This window comes from Eptesicus fuscus, chromosome 16 (genome assembly GCF_027574615.1).
Source record: "Eptesicus fuscus isolate TK198812 chromosome 16, DD_ASM_mEF_20220401, whole genome shotgun sequence".
Lineage (NCBI taxonomy): Eukaryota > Metazoa > Chordata > Mammalia > Chiroptera > Vespertilionidae > Eptesicus > Eptesicus fuscus.
Genome location: NC_072488.1, coordinates 25,887,059 through 25,905,586, shown reverse-complemented (window position 1 = coordinate 25,905,586; position 18,528 = coordinate 25,887,059). Strand labels below are relative to the sequence as shown.

General features: G+C 40.3%; 1 non-coding gene and 1 pseudogene across 1 annotated transcript; one reads left to right on the top strand and one right to left on the bottom strand.

Annotated features, from left to right (window-relative positions):
- The first annotated feature begins 5,641 nt into the window (after positions 1–5,641).
- On the top strand, positions 5,642–7,611 carry LOC103305644 (40S ribosomal protein S15-like; annotated as a pseudogene).
- Positions 7,612–17,171: 9,560 nt separating this feature from the next.
- Positions 17,172–17,278, bottom strand: LOC114230375 (U6 spliceosomal RNA). The gene has a single exon (XR_003616271.1). It is a non-coding gene; the product is annotated as a U6 spliceosomal RNA (small nuclear RNA).
- Between the last annotated feature and the right edge of the window lie 1,250 nt (positions 17,279–18,528).

The window sequence follows — 18,528 nt, the reverse complement described above, 5'->3', positions numbered from 1 at the left end:
ATACAACTATGTGAGACTCAAAAACAGCCTGGGCACTGGGAGTTCAGTTTTGCTAGTACAGGTGACAGCAGAGGCAGCATGTTTCTGGGGTGTCAGTGATGATGCAGCTTGCAAATTAAGGCAGAGGCTGTGTTGTTCTGAGGTCTGTGTGCAGCAGCTCCCTCACCAGGAAAGTTCAGCAGTGTGGTTCTAGATGTTATTCCTAGAAGCTCAGTCTAGAGCATGATTTTCAATGTTGGCATTTTGGATTCGCCTGAGAAGGTATTTTTTTAAAAACAAACACTAGCCCTTGCTTGTTTGCTCAGTGCATAGAGTGTTGGCCTGCAGACTGAAGGGTCCTTGGTTCGATTCCAATCAAGGGCACATGAAGGCTGCGGGCTCGATTCCCAGTAGGCGGCATGCAGGAGATAAGTTAGTCTCTCTCATCATTGATGTTTCTATCTCTCTCTCTCCCTCTCCTTTCCTCTCTGAAATCCATAACAATATATATATATATTTTAAATGCTAATGCCTGGATTCTACCCTGACAGTGTGGTTTATGGCATGGGGTGTAATACGGGCATTAGCTGCCAGGTGCTTCTAATGTGCAACCAAGTTTGAGAACCTCTAACCTCAAGCTTCTGCTTCTTTCCTTCCAACAATGATTTAATAAATTATTTTCCAATTAAAATAGCTAAAATTCATTTTGCAGTCTGCAACTAAAAATTCTGACCAGTACAGATTCCTAAAGTCCCTTCCAACTCTAAAAATATAAAATTTTATAGTGTTCTGTCTTTTTTAATTGTTGGAGGGGTATCAAGAAAACTTAGTGAGGAAAAACAATCTCTTCCACAAATAGTGCTGAGACAATTAAATAGCCACATGCAAAAGAATGTGGCTCATACCATACACAAAAATTAACTCAGAATGAATCAAAGACCCACATGTATGAGGTAAAAGTATAAAACTCTTAGGATAAAAAACAGGTGTATATCTTCTTGACTTTGGATTTGCCAATGGTTTCTTGCATATGATACCAAAAATACAGCAACAAAAAAATTAGGTAAATAGGACAATATCAAAATTAAAACCTGTGTGCTTCAAATGATACCATCAAGGAAGTAACAAGACAACTGACAGGATGAAAGAAAATTTTGCAAATCATATGTCTAATAAATGACTTGTATTTAGAATATATAAAGAACTTCTATAACTCAATAAGAAAAACACAAATAACTCAATAAAAAATGGGCAAAAGAACCTGGCCAGCAATTCACTCCTGAGAGAAATGAAAATATATGTCCACACAAAAATTTGCACATGTATCTTTATAGCATTATTTATAACTAGAGGTCCAGTGCACAAAATTCATGCACGAGTAGGGTCCCTAGTGGCTGCCTGCTACCGGCCAGGGCTTTCCTTTGTTCCACGCCGTCCCTGGTAGTCAGCACATGTCATAGCGAGCCATCGAACTCCCGGTCGATCGAACTCCCGAGGGGACACTTTGCATATTAGGCTAGGTAAAAAAGTGAAAACAATCCAAATGTCCATCAACTGACAAGTGGATAAATAAAATGTGATCTATTCATATGATGGAATATTCTCCAGCAATAAAAAATAATGAAATACTAATACATGCTACAGCATGGATGAACCTTAAAATCATTCCAGTAAATGAAAGACATCAATCACACAATCACACACACACACACACACACACACACACACACACACACATATATCCAACACACACACACACACATATCCAACACAAAGACATATTGTATGATTTCACATTTATGTGAAACTAGAGGCCCGGTAAACAAAATTCATACATGGGGGGGGAAGGAGGGGGGTTGTCCCTCAGCCCAGCCTGCACCCTCTCCAATCTGGGACCCCTCGAGGGATGTCCAACTGCCCGTTTAGGCCTGATCCTACCGGGATCAGGACTAAACGGGCAGTCAGACATCCCTCTCACAATCCAGGACTGCTGGCTCCCAACTGCTCACCTGCCTGCCTTCCTGATTGCCCCTAACCGCTTCTGCCTGCCAGCCTGATCACCTCCTAACCACTCCCCTGCCAGCCTGATTGATACCTAACGGCTGCCCTGCCAGCCTGATTGCCCCTAACTGCCCTCCCCTGCAGGCCCGGTCACCCCCAACTTCCCTCCTCTGCTGGCCTGGTCACCCCTAACTGCCCTTCCCTGCAGGCTTGATTGCCCCCAACTGCCCTCCCTTGCAGGTCTGGTCCCTCCCAACTGCCCTCCTCTGCTGGCCTGATCACCCACAATTGCCCTCCCTTGCAGGCCTGGTCCCTCCCAACTGCCCTCCCCTGCTGGCCATCTTGTGGCAGCCTTCTTGTGTCCACATGGGAGCAACCATCTTTGACCACATGGGGGCAGTCATCTTGTGTGTTGGAGTGATGGTCAATTTGCATATTACTCTTTTATTAAATAGGAGGATATCCAAAATGGGAAAATCCACAAAGAGAAAAAATTGATCAGTTGTTGCCTAGGACTGAGAATGTGGGAGGTAATGGGGAGTGGCTGCTAATGGGTATGGGATTTCTTTTGGTGGTGACAAAAGTATTCTAAAAATGTACCTTAATCATGGTTGCACAAGTTTGTGGATATGCTAAAAAGCATGGAACTGTACACTTTAAAGGTATGGTATGTGAATTACATATCAATAAAGCTGTTGCACAAATAATGTTGGAGGGATTCCAAACCTTGGCCTCTGGCAGAGGAAATATATGGGAGGAGAAGTGACAGAAAATAAATCTTTCTAGGACTCAAGAAATCATCTTACAGCCACATTCTCTGGGTGTACGTAAAATGCACTGCAGAAAACTACATGCTGCAGATCCTAAAAGTAACAGGGACCCCCAAAATAGGTGATAGCAGAAAAAAAGCTTTAATGGCAACTAAAATACTTTTTTGAAAGGAAGTCCAGAAAATAATAGTGCATGACTAGTTGATCTACTTCTTATAGTCAGAAAGAAGTAGTGTGAGAGGAGCAATTGTCCTGGGCATCCTCAAGTGGTTTTGCAAGACATGGCTGCTGAACCAGTGAAATAAAACCTGATCTGAGCCAACACAGAAAGAGATGTGGTTGGGAGGGGGGGGTAGGACCAATCCAAAGAGCAGGTGAAAAACCCCTATGGAAAGTGAAAATGTGCCGCCCAATGTGGCTCAGTGGTTGAGCACTGACCTATGAATCAGAAGGTCACAGCTTAATTCCTGGGTTGCAGGCTTGATCCCCAGTGTGGGGCATGCAGGAGCCAGCCAATCAATGATTCTCTCTCATCATTGATGTTTCTCTCTCTCCTTCTCCCTTCCTCTCTGAAATTAATAAAAATATAAAAGATAGTAATAATAAAACAATGTGAAAATGTAAGAAATGTTTATGAGCTTTGCATCACTGAAACATTAATAGGGGTTACCTCCAAGGAGCAGTCTTAGAGTGGAAGAGGAGGGGCACTTTCACTTCTTTGTATTTTTCTCTCTCGTAATTAATTTTTTTAAACAAACATGTATTACTTTGTGATTACAACATAAAAATGAACTCGTTTGCTTTAGCAAGTGTGAGTATGACAATTTAAATAAGAAAAAGATAAGAAGAAAACCAGGAAGCAAAAGGAAAGGGAAACAGGGAGAGGACAGGAACAAAGAATGGGGGACAAAACTCACCATCAAAACTGTATTTGGAGAAGGAAGTAAATACATTATTTCTTCAAATTTTTTTACAGAAGAGTTTTTGTAGCACAGTCTAACTACTAAAGACTATGTCCTTGATTTTGTACTTACCGATTTAAGTGATTTTTCTCAAGGTTACATAATTAAAAGCAGGCTAGAAGTTTTGTAAAATAAAATTGGAATAGATTGGAATAGTGTATGCCAGGCTAATATTTTAGTTTATTCTGTAGACAATGAAAATTTCTTGAAAAATTTTGAGCAATTGTAATTGTATTTGTTAGTGACCTATAACAATGGTTCCCAAACCTGGCTGTGTATCAGAATCATAGAGTTAGCCTTTAAAAATATAGCCCGGCCAGCATGGCTCAGTGGTTGATCATCAACCTATGAACCAGGAAGTCACAGTTTGATTCCTGGTCAGGGCATATGGCCAGGTTGGGGGCTCAATCCCCAGTCCGGAGCATGTAAGAGGCAGCTGATCGATGATTCTCTCTCATCATTGATGTTTCTATCTCTCTCCCCCTCTTCCTTCCTTTCTGAAATCAATATATTTCTATAATAATAAAAGAGTAATATGCTGCCCTAACTGGTTTGGCTCAGTGGGTAGAGCATCGGTCTGTGGACTGAAGGGTCCCAGGTTCAATTCCAGTCAAGGGCATGTATCTTGGTTGCGGGTACATCCCCAGTAGGGGGTGTGCAGGAGGCAGCTGATCAATGTTTCTCTCTCATCGATGTTTCTAACTCTCTATCCCTTTCCCTTCCTCTCTGAAAAAATCAATAAAATAGCCCTAGCTGGTTTGGCTCAATGGATTGAGCGTTGGCCTGCAGACTGAAGGGTCCCAGGTTCGATTCCAGCCAAGGGCACATACCTGAGTTGTGGGCTTGATCCCCAGTAGGGGATGTGCTGGAGGCAGCCGATCAATGATTTTCTCTCATCATTGATGTTTCGCTCTCTCTCTCTCTCTCTTTCCCTCTCCCTTCCTCTCTGAAATCAATAAAGAAATATATTTTTTTTAAATCAATAAAATATATTTTTTTAAAAGATTTAAGAAAAAAAAAAGAGTAATATGCGAATTAGACCTTCCAGACAAAGCCGGGGCTGAGAGGGAAGCTCGGATCCCAGGTGCCTGCCAGTGGCCAGAGGGAAGTCTGGGTCCTGGGTGCCAGAGGGAAGCTGGTGCTGACAGTTGGGGGAAGGAAGGCCTACTCTGGCACAAATTTTGTGCATCAGGCCTCTAATATATATATATATATAATACTGAGTGGCCAGATTATTATGATCTCTGAACATATAATAATCTGGCCACTCAGTGTGTGTGTGTGTGTGTGTGTGTGTGTGTGTGTGTGTGTGTATTAGAGGCCCGGTGCATGAATTCGTGCATGGGTGGGATCCAGCCAGCCTGGCCAGGGGGAGGGGACATGGGCAGTTGGCCAGCCTGCCTGCTGGTCAAACTCCTGGTCGAGGGGACAATTTGCATATTAGCCTTTTATTATATAGGATATACATGGAGTGGCCAGATTATTATGCATTCAGAGATTATAATAATCTGGTCACTCAGTGTATATATAGTGTCGGTCGGTCAACTGTCTGGTCAGTGCACGTCATAGCAAGTGGTTGAGCAGCCTTAGCATATCATTAGCATATTATGCTTTGATTAGTTGGACAGACGACCGGACGACTAGACACTTAGCATATTAGCCTTTTATAATATAGGATATATATATATATATATATGAGATTCTTGGGGCCTATCATCTTTCTTATTCAATAGATTTGGAGTCCAGTAATCTATATTTGGAAGTCTCATGTGTTTCTAACACTCTATCATATTTAGGAATGAATGAATATAGAATAGATTAGAGTGCAGGAAATAATGCAAACAGGAAGGCAGGAGGCTACTGAAAAAGTTCTGGTACAGGGTCCTGGAAAACTAAACAGAATGGTGGTGGGAAAAAGCGGGTATAAATATGACTGTCATTATGAAAGTAGATGAAATAAGATTTGGTGAGTTCTTGACTATATGTCCCATGAGGCAAATTTATTGGCTACTGGGTATCCTAGAACCTTGCACATTATCAATGATGTAGTAAGGATTCGGTAATATTTGCTCAATGAATTAACTAATTAATGAAATTCAAAGCTGACTCCAGGGTTTTGAGTAGGGTGACTTAACACTGGTGGTACAGATATTTAGAGAATTTGGTTTCAGGAAAAATAATGAGAAATTTTCCATGGTTGAGTCAGAAAGAATGATGAGATGTACACTGCCTTAGGGATTATGGGGAACTTGTTCCTACATCTCTCTAGGGCATTGTGGCTGGGACAGAAGTGGGAAGAAGTCTGGAGAACCTTTTTCACTGGCTGTAAAGCCTTTATGTAACTGCCTGCAAAACTGAACTCTGTGAGACATTCCATTGGGTCATCAGGTCTTACTGCATTTTCTGAGTACAGATGGGAGGTTACAACTAGGTGGTTTTCCACATGTGGTTTTCCCTCTGTAGGTCAACTCACCACACACTTTCAGCATCCATAAAGGAGTTTGTACTCCAGTCTGATTTATCCATTCACCAACTAGCTCCTCTCACCTCAATTCCCCTTTGCCATCTGTCAAATCCCTTCTCTCCACAACCCACAGCCCCAACAGCCAGTCTGTTCCTGTATTTACCTGGCCCTTGACTTTGGGTTCTGCCTCCATTTCATAAAGGCTTCTCCTAGCTGTACCTGGAGCATTTTCTCAGAAATGTGTTTGTACTTTCACTCTCCCTCCTAGTCACCCTAGGTATCAACTTCCTGGCTAGGTATCAATACTAGGCCTGCTTCCTTTTTCCCAGAAGGAGGACCAAACAAGCAGGTAGCAGAGAACTTTGAAAAAGAAATGGGACATTTCCTTCCTCCATATAGTAGTAACAAAGACATGGGCTAGACCTGTGGTCCATTTTCATTTAGGCTGAATCACACCTGGCTGTACTTATAGATCAAATAGAATGTTATCTTATTATGGAACCTTAAGAACTGGTAATAATAATAATAATAATAATAATAATAATAATAGTGTTAGTAATAAGGTTCATCTGTGTATATAGGTGCCATATTACCCTGGAATTTGCTGTATGACCGGGAACAAGTCATTTTACCTTAAATGAAGTTTTTTTTAGCTAAATGATGAAAATCGTCCTTTCTAACATTCTTTGGTCTAATAATTGTATCCCTTGGTTTCTGACCCCTGAGGTAGAAATGATGGAGTGGAGAATGCGGGCCTACCGAAATGGAGAGGAAAATGGCAGTGGCACATTCTAGTTTCCCTGGTTAATGCAGGGGAGGAAATGCCAGGAGGCCAGGCGGTCCAGCCAGGCTGCAGTGGCTTACCTGAAAAGGGTCTCCATAGCCACCTGATGTCAGATACACAAGCAGAGTTTGCAACTGAATGAAAGTCAGAGGGTTGGGAATATGACACCTATGAGCAATAGAGGCAGAACAGCTTTTCCGAAGAACCGACAAGACGGCGGAAGTGGACCACAAGCAGCAGCAGACCTTCCGCAAGTTCACCTACCGCGGCGCGGATCTCGATCAACTGCTTGACACGTCTTATGAGCAGCTGATGCAGCTGCACAGTGCTCGGCAGCGGCGGCGGCTAAACCCCGGGCCTTCGAAGGAAGAAGTACTTGCTTCTGAAGCGCCAGCGCAAAGCCAAAAAGGAGGCCGCGCCCATGGAGAAGCCGGAGGTGGTGAAGACACACCTGAGGGACTCGACCATCCTGCCGAAGATGGTGGGCAACATGGTTGGCGTATACAATGCAAGACCTTCAATCAGGTGGAAATCAAGCTTGAGATGATTGGCCACTACCTGGGTGAGTTCTCCATCACCTACAAGCCAGTGACGCGCCACAGGCCTGGCATTGGAGCCACCCACTCCTCCCGCTTCATCCCTCTCAAGTAGATAATAAAAAGCACAGACTTACCTAAAATCAATCAATCAGTCAATAAATAAATAAATAAATAAATAAATAAGGCAGAACAAAATTGGAAGTTATAATGGGAGATTTTCAGGTATATAGGCTTTGCCCTGAGTTCCTAGGCCCTGCTTTTGCAGGTAGTCAGTTTCATTTAAGGGGGCCAGGATGGAACTGCGAATGCTGAGGTGCTCTATAGCCTGGATTTCTTGGCTGCCTCCAAGAATTTATTGAGTATCTATTATAATCTCTGATTTCCCTTTCCCAACTCCCATGCCCAGTGAAGTAAATTCTGCTGTAATCAATTTTCTCGAGGTCAGACTGATGCAGATGGAGACCCTCTCCCATTCTCTCAACTGGATGTTTTCTAGCGAAGGAGCTGTATTTCCAGTCATCAAAGGAAATGATGGGTAATTTAAAGAAGGAGAGAGAGTGATGGGTGTTTGTGGAACCAAGGAACTAAGCCCCATCTTGTCAGGACTGCAAACTTCTAGGTCTTCAGAGAGGTAAGGGTAACATATGTACAAGATGTCAAATTACATTCTGCTCCTCCCATTCTCTATTTGTGAAAGACACTGCCACTTAAGAAGACAATTCTTTATTATAAAAACTTGTTTGCCTATTTCAAACTATTTTTTTTCTCTCTCGTTTCTCATCTCTCATAAATCAAGTTAAAAATAAATGTGGACATTTAAGCCAATTTTTCACTATTACAAAAATAGTACCATATTAATCATCTTTATACATACATCTTGTATATTTGTCCAATTATTTTCCAGGGATAAATTTCTAGATGTAAAGTTTCAAAAGAAATTGATGTTTTGAAGAAATTTAATAAAATTTGCTAAATTACCGTCCAGAAATGTAACATTATACATACCATTAGCTGGTTCTGACCCTTTCCTCATATGCAACAAACCATTTTTTTAATCTTTACTGATCTGAAATGTTAAAAATTTTATCTCCTTCTTGAATTAATTTCATTTTGAATTACCAAAGGTTTTTTATTATATATGTTTATTGACCATCTTAATTTCTTCTTTTGTGAGTTTCCTTTTCATGTTTTTGCCCATTTTTCTTTTACAACATTTAGCTTATCTTATTTATTATTAATAGCTCCTTATCTATTAATACTATTAACAGTTTGCCTACTATTGCATGTATTTTTCCATTTTGTCCTTTGTCTTTATCATTATTTATGGCATTCATTTTGCTTTGTCTTTCTTAATCATATAAAATGTTATTTTGTTGTTGTTGTTGTTTAGACAAATCTACCTGATACTTGCCTTTAGAAGAGAAAAATTCTCACAGAAACCAAAGGGGGGGAAACTACCTTAATTATAAAGCACCAAAGATAAGAATTACATCAGACTTCTCCTTAGAAACCATGCAAGCAAGAGGAGATTTAAAGTATTGAAAGAAAATACCAAACTAGAATTTGTTATACAGTGAAATTATCCTACAAAGGTGAAGAAGAAATATTTTTTCAGACTAACAAAAGCAAGAAAATTTGTCACAGCAAGCCCTTGTAAGAAATATTAAAAGAAGTTTTTCATAGAAAAGGAAAATTATATAGATCAGAAACCTGGATCTACATTTAAAAAGGAAGAATGTTAGAGAAGAAACAAATATAAGTAAAATAAAATCTTATATTTTTGTTATTTTTAATTGATCTAATAGATAACAGCTTGCTAAAAATAACAGCAATAATGTATTGGATGACAATAATATTACAACAAGAAGGCAGAATTGGGAATACTTCATTATAAGTCATCTCCTACCTATGAAGCAATAACAAGGTTATTTTAACATAGACTTAGTTGTAAATGCATATTGCAAACTCTAGGGCAAATATTTAAAATTTTTTAAAGAGGTATAATTAATGTGCTTAGAGAAAACATAATCATATAAAATTGCAAATCAGAACAGAGAAGTCAGAAAAGGAAGGGAAAACGAGAAACAAAGAACAAGTACAAATGAATAGAAAACAGTTGCAAATATGGTACATATTAATCCAATTATATCAATAGTAATTTTAAATGTGAATGGTCTAAACACACCAATTAAAAGAGAGATAGAGAGTGGATAAAAATTATATATGGTCTATAAGAAACCCACTTTAAATATAAAGATATATATAGATGAAAAGTAAAGATATAGAGAAAGATATACCATGGTAACACTAATCAAAAGAAAGCTGAAACAACTGTTAATTTCAGACAAAGCCAACTTCAGAACGAGGAAAGTTATCATGGCAATATAAATAATATTAGTATTAATAATAATATTAATATCAATGTCAATAATATCAAGGAAAATTATTAATGATAAAAGAGCCAATTCTCCAAGAAAACATAACAATTTTGAATGTGTATGTATTGAACAACAGAGTGCCAAAATAGGTGAGGCAAAACTGATAGAATTGCAAGGAGAAATAAATGCATCCACTATTATAGTCGGAAATTTTAAACCCCCTTATTAGTAATTACAGATTTAATAGGCAGAAAATCAGTAAGGATATAGTTTAACTGAACAGCACTAACAATCAATAGGATGTCATTGAAATTTATGTAATACTTCATCCGATAACAGCCAAGTAAACATTCTTTTCAAGCTTACATGGGACATTGATCAAGATAGACCACACTCTGGGCTATAAAACACGTTAACAAATCTAAAAGAACAGAAATCATAATGCGTATGCCTTCAAATCACAATGGAATTAAACTAGAAATCAGTAACCAAGTGATAGATGGAAATACCAAAATATTTAGAGATTAAACAATACATTTCTAAATAACACATTGCTCAAAGGATGTCTCAAAATGTGTTAAATATTTTGAACTAAGTGAAAATACAACTTACCAAAATTTGTGGGATGCAGTGAAAGCAATGCTAAGAAGAAATTTTACAGCATTGGATTCAAAGGTTAGAAAAGGAGAGAGCTCTATTAAAGTTGATCCTCTACCTTAAGACCCTTGAGAAAGAAAAGCAATATAAACCTAAAGCAAGCAGTTAAAAATGTATAAATTAGAGCAGAAATCAATGAGATTGAAGACAGGAAAATAGAGAAAAATCAGTGAAACCAAAAGCTGGTTCTTTGAAAAGATCTATATTTGCCTTTGGAATAATTCTTTTTAAATTGCCCTGACTCTTTACCAAAGGATAATTTACATACCATAAACTTACCCATTGTAAGTATACAGTTATATCAGCACTGTCCAATAGAATTTTGTGCATGGTGGCAATATTCTATAATATGCAAATTCCAATCAGCAGCACTAGCCACATGTGGCTGGTGAGCACCCAAAATGTGGCTAGTGAAATCTAGGAAGTATATTTTTTATTTTATTTTTTGTTTGTTTGTTTGTTTTAAATTTCTTTATTGATTAAGGTATCACATATTTGTCCTCATCCCCCCATTCCCATCCCACACCCCTCCCCATGCATGCCCCCACCCCCCTGTTGTCCTTAACCACTGGTTAGGCTTATATGCATGCACACAAGTCCTTTGGTTGATCTCTCCCCTTTACCCCCACCCTCCCCTTATTTTTTATTTTATATACTATTTTTAATTGAGGTAAAATTCATATAATGCAAAACTTACTAATTTAACCATTTTAAAGTATACAATTCAGTGGCCTTTATTACATTCACAATATTATATAGCGATCTCTATATAGTTCCAAAATATTTTTATGACCCCAAAGGAAACTCCAACCCATCAAGCAGTAACCCTCATTCTCCCTGTTCTTCAGCTATTGGCAACCTCTAATCAGCTTTCTGTCTCTTTGGGTTTGCCTACTCTGGATATTTCACAGAAACAGAATCATGCAATATGTGACCTTTTGTATCTGACTTCTTTCACTTTGCATAATGTTTTCAAGGTTCAACTATGTTGTAACATGTGTCAGTACTCCATTCTTTTTCATGAATATACTAGAGGCCCAGTGCACAAAATTTGTACACTGAGGGGGAGTCCCTCATCCTGGGGGATTGGGCCTAAGCTGGCAGTCAAACATCCCTCTCACAGTTCGGGGTTCTCACAATCTGGGACCCCTCGCTCCTTACTGCCCACATGCAGTGGAGGCGGGAGAGGCCCGCCACTGCCACTGCGCTCGCCAGCCATGAGCAAGGCTTATGGCTGAGCAGCACTCTCCCTGCATTGAGCGTCTGCCTCCTGGTGGTCAGTGCACATTATAGCTTCTGGTCATTCCTCCAGTCGTTCCACCGATTGGTCACTTTGCATATTAGGGTTTTATTATATAAGATCATATTTTGTTTATCCATTCATCAGCTGATGAACATATGGGTTGTTTCCACCTATTGGTTATTGTAAATAATGTTGCTATAAATATTCATAGCAACTTTTGTTTGAATATCTGTTTTCAATTTGGGGGGCGTAGATACCTAGGAATGAAATTGCTTGGTCATATGGTAATTTTATGTTTAACTTTTTGAGATACAAAACTTTTTCATAGAACTGTACTAGTTTACTTTCCCATGAACAGTGTACAAGGGTTCCAATTGATCAACATCCTTGCCAACACTTGTTGTTTTCTTTTCCTTTCTTTTAACCATCCCAGTGTATGTCAAGTAGTATCTCATTGTGGTTCTAATTTGCATTTTCCTTATGACTAATAATATTAAGCACATTTCATGTGCTTATTGATCACTTGTGTATCTTCTTTGGAGAAATGTCTATTTGGCCCTTTGCCCATTTTAGAATTGGCTTGCAAGTATTCTTAATCTATTATGGATACTAGACCATTATAAGATATATGATTTTCAAATATGTTCTTCCATTCTGTTGATTGCCTTTCTACTTTCTTAATGGTATCCTTTGATGCACAAAAGTTTTTAATTTGCATGATGCCCAGTTTATCTATTTTCTCTTTTGAACTTGTACTTTCAGTGTCACATATAAAACTTCATTGCCAAATCCAAGGTCATGAATATTTACCCCTGTTTTCTTCCAAGAGTTTTATAATTTTAACTCTTACATTTAGGTGTTGGATCTATTTTGAGTTAATATTTGTATATGGTGTGAGTAGGGGTCCAACCTTACTTTTTGCATGTGGCTATCCAGTTGTCCCAGCACCATTTGTTGAAAAGATTATTATTTCCTCCTCAAATGGTTTTGGCACCATTCAACCGATCATAGATTTATGAGTTGAATCTGGACCGATTCTATTTCACTGATACACATAGATATATAGATATATAGATATTAATCTTCTTATGCCAATTCCACATTACCTTGATAACTATAGCTTTGCAGTAATATCATTTTAATAAGTTTAAACTCAAGTAGCTACATGTGGTTTTAATTGCTACTAAATTGGAAAGCACAGAATTGGATGATTTTTAGTAAATTCATAGTTGTATAACCACCATCACAATCAAAATTTAGGACACTTTTATCATGGAGTCATTTCAAATTTTAAATTCTTATCAAAATTCATAACATTTTAGATTAATTTATTGGCTGTTTTTTCCTGTTAATTAATTAATTCCTTTATAAATTAATAAATTTTTATAAAAATATTTGTATTGATTTCAGAGAGGATGGGAACGGGAGAAATAGAAACATCAATGATGAAAGATAATTATTGATTGGTTGCCTCCTGCACGCCCCCTACTGGGCATCAAATCTGCAACCAGGGCTTGTGCCCTGACCAGGAATCAAACTGTGACCCTCCTGTTCAACCACTTAGCCACACTAGCCAGGCTGTAAATTAATAAATTTTAATTTATTTGGGGGGAGAATCAAGATAGTAGCGTAGGTAAACACCGGTAACCACCACCTCCCACAACCACATCAAAATTAGAACTAAAATACAGAACAACCATCATTCAGAATCATCTTAAATCTGGCTAAATGGAGTTCCTACAACTAGAGAAGTAAAAAAGAAAGTACATGAGACTGGTAGGAGGGATAGAACAGACTGGTTTAACACCCACACCTGGCGGTTTGTTTTTTTTTTAATTGAGAAGGATATCTCTGCTGCAGAGGTTTCCCATGAAAAAAAAGGGGTCCCATCCCCCACCACACCCCAGGGTTCTAGAGCTGGAAAGAGAAGTCCCCATAACTTCAGGCTGTAAAAACTAGCAAGGATTGTGGCTGAGAGACAGGGAGGCTGCCGGAGTCCCAGACAATTCCTCTTAAAGGGCTGGCACATGAACTTGCACAGTCCACTCCCTCTGAGCTCTAGTGCTAGGTGATACCGGGGACATATGTGGAGGAACTGGATTGTCTAGCATTGGGGCAGCAACTCAGGGGCAGCTTTCTACCAGATGGGGTGCTTGCAGGGGTCATTATTCCTGTGCTAAGATGCAGGCAGCCACCTAGAAATAATGTTAATTAGGTAATTCTGCATCCCACAGTCCAGTCAAGTTGATACATAAAATTAACCATCACAAAGCACATCTGAGGGAAGTATATGAAGTGCTGTGAACTGTACAGTATAAAATTCTCTTCTGTCTTTTCTGCAAAATCTTTAGTAAAAAAAATCAGCATTTGGTCCTAATAGACTCCTCCTAGGAGAACAAAAGGTATTGAGTCTTATTTAATAACTAGAAGCCCAGTGCACAAATTCATGCACGGTTGGGATACAGCTGACTCGGCCCCAATCAGGGTGGATCGGGGCCGGGCCTGTCAGGAGGAGGAGACAGTGGTAGGTTGGCTGGCCGACCTGCCCCCAATTGGTGTGGGGGAGATGATTGGGAACAGAGCTGGCTGCGGGGAGGGGCTGTGGGCCAATCAGGGTGGTGGGGGCCCACTGGGGGCCAGGCCAGCCAGGGGGAGAGGCTGCAGGAGGTTGGCTGGCTGGCCCTGCCCCCTATTAGGGTTGGGAGGGGGGTGATCAGGGGCGGGGCCGGCCAGGGGAAGGGGCTGTGGGCCAATAGGGGTGGGGGGCCCATCAGGAGCAGGCCGGCCAGGGGGTGGGGCTGCAGGAGGTTGGCCAGCTGGCCCTGCCCCTGATCAGGGTGTGGGGGCTGATCTGGGGTGGGGCCAGATGGGGGGAGGGGCTGCAGGAGGTTGGCCGGCCGGCCCTGCCCCCTATTGGTGTAGGGTGAGGGTGATCAGTGGTGAGGCAGGCCTGGGGGAGGGACTGCGGGCTGATCGGGGTGGTGGGGGCCCATTGGGGGTGGAGTCTGCTTGGAGGAGGGGCTGCAGGAGGTTGGCCGGCCAGCCCCACTCCCAGATTGGGCTGGGTCGCTGGCCGCAGTGTACATATATATGTACATATACTAGAGGCCCGGTGCACGAAATTTGTGCACGGGGGCGGTGTCCCTCAGCCCAGCCTGCACCCTCTCCAATCTGGGACCCCTCGAGGGATGTCCGAATGCCCGTTTAGGCCTGATCCTACGGGCAGTCGGACATCCCTCTCACAATCCAGGACTGCTGGCTCCCAACTGCTCGCCTGCCTGCCTTCCTGATTGCCCCTAACCTCTTCTGCCTGCCAGCCTGATCACCCCCTAACCACTCCCCTGCCAGCCTGATTGATGCCTAACTGCTCCCCTGCCAGCCTGATTGCCCCTAACTGCCCTCCCCTACAGGCCTCGTCACCCCTAACTGCCCTCCCCTGCAGGCCTGGTCCCCCCCAAGTGCTCTCCCCTGCAGGCCTGGGTCCCCCCCAACTGCCCTTCCCTGCAGGCCCAGTCGCACCCAACTTCCCTCCTCTGCTGGCCTAGTCACCCCTAACTGCCCTCTCCTGCAGGCTTGATTGCCCCCAACTGCCCTCCCTTGCAGACCTGGTCCCTCCCAACTGCCCTCCCCTGCTGGCCATCTTGTGGCGACCATCTTGTGTCCACATGGGAGCAGCCATCTTTGACCACATGGGGGCAGCCATCTTGTGTGTTGGAGTGATGGTCAATTTGCATATTACTCTTTTATTAGATAGGATAGAGGCCTGGTGCATGGGTGGGGGCCAGCTGGTTTGCCCTGAAGGGTGTCCCGGATCAGTATGGGGGTTCCCTTGGGGCGTGAGGTAGCCTGGGAGAGGAGCCTGTGGTGGTTTGCAGGCCTGCCACGCCCCCAGGCAACCCAAGCGGAGGCCCTGGTATTTGGGATTTATTTATCTTCTATAATTGAAACTTTGTAGCCTTGAGTGGAGCCAAGCCTCCTGCTTGCTCCGTGGCCACAGCCATTTTTGTTGGGAATTATTTATCTTCTATAATTGAAACTTTGTAGCCTTGAGTAGAGCCCACGGCTGGCCAGGGTGTGCGGAAAGCTTCTCTTCCTCCATTGCTGGGGAAACCCAAGGCTCCTGCTCGCTCCGTGGCCGCAGCCATCTTGGTTGGGTTAATTTGCATACTCGCTCCTGATTGGCTGGTGGGCGTGGCTTGTGGCTGTAGTGGAGGTATGGTCAATTTGCATATTACTCTTTATTAGATAGGATAGATAAGTTCAAGACTATGTCAGAGACTAACATGAAAAAATTTAAAAAGAAGAAAATATAAATGCTCTATAAGTCCATGTCACAGAAATGATCAGAAAGTATGTTTTCTTCTGAAATAGAGATACAGATATAGAGATATTGTCCAAAAGAAAGTATATATATGATTATAACTGGGAGTGTGCTCATATAAATAATTTTCTATTCTACACTTTTCAGCAAACATTGATTCATGTCAAACAATTTTCCAAAGTGGTCATACCAATTTACATCCCATCAACAACGTATGAGAGTAATGGTTGCCTCACATCCTTGTCAACAGTTGGTATTGTCAGTCTTTTTAATTTTAGTCATTCTGGTGGGTGTGTAACAGTATTTCATTGTAGTTTTAATTTGAAATTTTCAAATGACTATTGTTGTTTCTTTTTGTTTATTGGTCTTTTAGTTTTTTCTTTGTGAAGTGCCTGTTCAAATCTCTGCTCTTTTTTCTATCCAGTAAGTTGATTATATGTATGCAAATATCTTTTCCCATCCTGTATGTTCCCTTTTCACTATCTAAATGGTATCTTTGGATAAGCAGAAGTATTTTTTTTTATTTTAATATGGTAAATTTATCCAAAAAAAATTTACAGTTAATGCTTTTTGTGACTGTTTAAATAATCTTTGCCCATTCCAAGACTATGAAAATAGTCTTCTATGTTTTCCTCCAAAGTTTTATTGTTTTCTCTTTCATATTTAGATCTGTAATCCATTTGGAATTGATTTTTTAAAATACATTTTTATTTATTTCAGAGAGGAAGGGAGAGGGAGAGATAAAAACATCAATGATGGGAGAGAGTCATTGATAAGCAGAAGGCAGCCTTCTGCATGCCCCACACTGGGAATCCGGGCATGTACCCTGACCAGGAATCGAACTATGACCTCCTGGTTCATAGGTCAACACTCAACCACTGAGCCATGCCACTGGGCTGGAATTGAGTTTTGTTCATGGTATGAATTGAAGATCCAGACACATTTTATTCCCTGCAGATAGTCAATTAACCCAACACCATTTAATAGAAAAACCATCTTTTGCCCTTTGCTTTACAATATGTATTGCCTCTGTCATTAATCAGGCAACTATATGTGGTTCTCTTTCTCCATTCTCTTCCATTGGTTGGTTGGTTGGTTTGTGTGTCATCCTTGTACAGAGGCCATGCTAATCTTCTTCGTATCATTTCAATTTTAGTACATGTGCTGCTGAAGTGAGCACTGTTTGTGTATTCTTGCACCAGTATCACAATGTCTTAGTTACTATAGCTTGTTCCTCAAGATTATTTTATTTGACCATTTTTATAATGGGATATTTGGATTTTTTTCTTATGGCTATGTAAGAATTCCTTATTAGATAAGCATATTAATCCTTAACACTTATGTTATAAATATCTTTCCTTTTGTCCTTTGACTTTTGATAGTATTTATAGTTTCTCTTGCCATAGAGGAGTATTACATTCTTAAAAAGTGCAGTTTAGGTTTGGCCATCAGAGGACTTGGCCTGATGTTCCTGGCTTTGATGATGTAGGAAGGAGCCAAGGATGCAGGCAGCCACTAGAAGCTAGAAAAGCCAAGGACACTGATTCCCTAGGGCGTCCAGAGAGGAATGCTGCCCTGCAAACACCTGAATTTAGCTCAGTGGGATCTTTTGAACTGTGGAACTATAAGATAATATATTTGTGATATTTCAAGACTCTAGATTTTGGTAATTTGTAACAGCACCATAAAAACTAATACAGGCAGGTTTTTTCTTTTTAACCCTTTTACCTTATTTTTTCCTTTCTAATTGTGTTGGTTAAGACTTTTAATACAATACAAGGTGGGGCAAAGATAGGTTAACAGTTGCTTGTGTAGAAAATTATACAATAATTAATAAATAATAACATAAGAATAAACTGTTTTGTGTATGACCACTGTAAACCTACTTTTGTCCAAGCCTGTATTTAATAGGAGCAGTGATATTAAATATTCTTTTCTTATTCTTTTTTATTTCAAGCAGATTAGGACATTTTACTTCTAAGTTTAAACTATATGGCTATGTGAGTATTTATAGATTTTGGCAACAGAAACCACATAGCACTGAAAACATTTCCAAATATCCATTTTTAAAATGTTCACTTCAAAAGGCTTACTCGTGGATTATTTATTTATTTTAAATTTATCTTTATTGTTGAAACTATTACAGATGTCCCTCTTTTTTTTTCCATTTCTTTTCTTGTTCTTGACTTTAAAGAGACCATTTCTAACATTTTGTTGCTAAAACGAGATGTTTGTAGACTGTGGTGATGGTTTCACAGTGTATACTTCTCTCCAAACTCAAGTTGCAAACATTAAATACACATAGCTTTTTGTAAGTCAATCATACACAAATAAGTGGGTTAAAAAAAAGGTGAAGTCTATTGATATTTTGTGATCCCCCTCACTATTTTTAATCTTACAAAGTTTTTCCCAATCTCCATTAAGTTTAAA